Source organism: Phalacrocorax aristotelis, chromosome 21 (assembly GCF_949628215.1).
Source record: "Phalacrocorax aristotelis chromosome 21, bGulAri2.1, whole genome shotgun sequence".
Classification (NCBI taxonomy): Eukaryota; Metazoa; Chordata; class Aves; order Suliformes; family Phalacrocoracidae; genus Phalacrocorax; species Phalacrocorax aristotelis.
The window spans coordinates 2,727,438-2,729,960 of NC_134296.1; positions in this window are offsets into that span (position 1 = coordinate 2,727,438).

The following is a 2,523-nucleotide window of genomic DNA, read 5'->3' on the forward strand; positions in this document are numbered from 1 at the left end:
CATCCCCGCTCCAGCCCAGCCTCCTCCCGCTCCCAGATTGCTTTTATGGAGCAAAATTGCATCAGCGCCGCCGTGGATGGAGCCAGATTCGCCGCTGGACAGAGACACCCTCCGCTGCCTGGATTTTTTTCCTTGCCTGGGCTCCAGCCTGTGTTGCAGGACCCACAAGATGGCACTGTGTGACAGCAGCACGGGGACTCTGCCACCCGTGTCCTCGGGAGAAATTTGGGGTGCAGGCCCTACCTGGGGGTCAGGGGATGAGCTAGCTTCCCTTCCAGGCAGAGGTCGCAGAGGGATGGGGCTGCAAACTCTGTCCGTGCAACCTGTGTGGCCCAAATATCCGTGCTCAGCTGGCGACGAGCAATTTTAGCTGAAAAATTCACCCGGCTGAGGCAGACGGCAGAGATGAACCTTGCCCGCAGCTTGCGACAGCCTCTTTGGGAAGACCCACCTCCAAGAGAGTGTCCTGAAAGGTTGCCTGGGCCTTGTGTCCTGGGGCTCTTGCGGCGTCATGACCCTGCGGTGCTGTGGGTGGGTGAGATGGGCGATAGACCTCTCCCACCAAAAGCATGAAGGGAAGAGGGCAGAGACTTTGTTTGGAGCATCTAGGGGTTGCTGAGGTCAATGTATCTTTTTATTAACAGAATCCTGGGTTGGAAGGACCTGGAGAGGTTGGTTTTGTCCATCTCTACCCCAAAGCAGGATCACTTCTCCTTAAGTGAGCCGCAGTCCACCTTCCTCCTCAGTTCCTCCAGGGATGGAGACATTGCGTGGTCCCAGCATGTCCCCAACCCCTCCTTTAGGTCACACAGCCCTCCGAGCATCCCGTGGCCTGTCGTGCTGGTCTCTGAGCATTGAGCTGGGGACGTGTCCGATGTGCTGGGCCACGGGCAGGGCTCAGACCGCTGTGCCAGGTCGGGGGAGAGACAGTGCAGAGGCCAGTGGGAAGGACCCAAAGACCTCTCACCACATCCTCAGGACCCACCCAAGGGCTGTGGCTTTCCAGGTTGGAGCTGATCTTCCTCAAGATCTTCTAGGTCCTGCTCAGTGTTCCATCATTCACCTGGATGTTATCTGAGATGCCTTCAGCCTCACAGGAGGTCCCTGCAGAAGTGACTCTCTCTTGCTCCAAAAAGGCCCTTATTCATCAAGCTCTTTCTATTTTCTCTCTTTCTCTCTCTCTTTTTTTCTTTTTTTTCATGGACATTAAAAATCTGAAGGCATATTTAGAGAGCAGACAGCTTTGGGCGGGTGTTGCTGGCTAAAAGATCTCTTCCTTCCCCAGATACAACTCATTTGTCTGCCTGGCCACCTCCTCCCACCCCAGGAACGGTCGCGCCTGGGTGCATGAAGACCTATCTGGGATGAAAGTCGCCGGATAAAATATTAGCATCAGGTCGCAGCATTCCTTCCTCCTGGCCAAACTCACATTACCGATGATGAGGAGCTGAGCCGCGATGCCTGGCCGGTGATGCAAGGCTTGATTTTTTTTCCAGCACGGTTTTCCCTCGGGCTCCACGCTCTCCCGCTGGTGCAGCCCCGGGTGGTTTGGGTGTGGAGCTACGCCAGCCTCCACCCGCTCAGGATCCGGCCCTGGAAGCTGTCGAGTTGCAGTTACAGTTGGAGCAGGGCTTTCTTGGTGGTAAGATTTTTTTCTCAGCACGGCTCATGCCTCTTGGCTTTTTGGGTGGAGCGTTTGCCCCAGCCCCAACGCCCCCGGTAAGGGGGTGATCGTGTCACTGAGGGGACAGACCTGGGCAGGGGGTGAGGGGGGGCGTAGGGCCCTGGGGGAGGGACGCTCCACAGAGCTCAGGGAGGTGCAGAGAGGGATGCTGCAGTGGGGCAGCACCCCCCACCCACTGTCCCCTTGCCCTGCACCATGGACCCCCGTATCTAAGTGCCGACCCCCTGGCTCAGCCGCCCCCCCCCCCCCCCAACAGGCCTGCGCTGGGCTTGGGTGCCACCTATGACCCCAAGGCACCTGCCTGTATCCCCTGCCCCCCCAGCCCCAGCACTAGCAGTGCCAGCGCAGCAGTAAACAGCAGTAGCAGGACTGGGTCCTTCAGGTCTTGGTGACAGGCTTGTCCCCCGGGGCACTGCAGCTCTTCACCTCCTCCCCAGCTCCAGGAGAGGGGGCTGAGCATCACCAGCACCCTGGGGGGGTGTAAGAGTGCCCCAGGGAAGGGGGTTTAGGGGAAGGGCCCTGGGGCTGGGGTGGTTGGTACCCTGAGTCCCAGCCTCAGCATCCACGGGTGCAGCTCCGGGGAAGGGGCATCTTTCACGCAGGAGCCAAAACAGGACAGAGGGATGCTCGGGGAGGGTCGTGGGAGGGAAGGAGGGCCAGGTCTTGCCAGCAGCCACCCAGCTCCCCACTGGCCACGGACCCACACTCGGGGTCGGTCTCTCCTGACCTCTCGGTGAGCGAGGGATTGCGAGCCAGGGAGGGATGGGATCTGCTCGAGCCTCTGCCAAGAGCTGGCTCCAGATCCGCAGGCAGCTCTGGGCTGCATTTCCCCTCCGGCG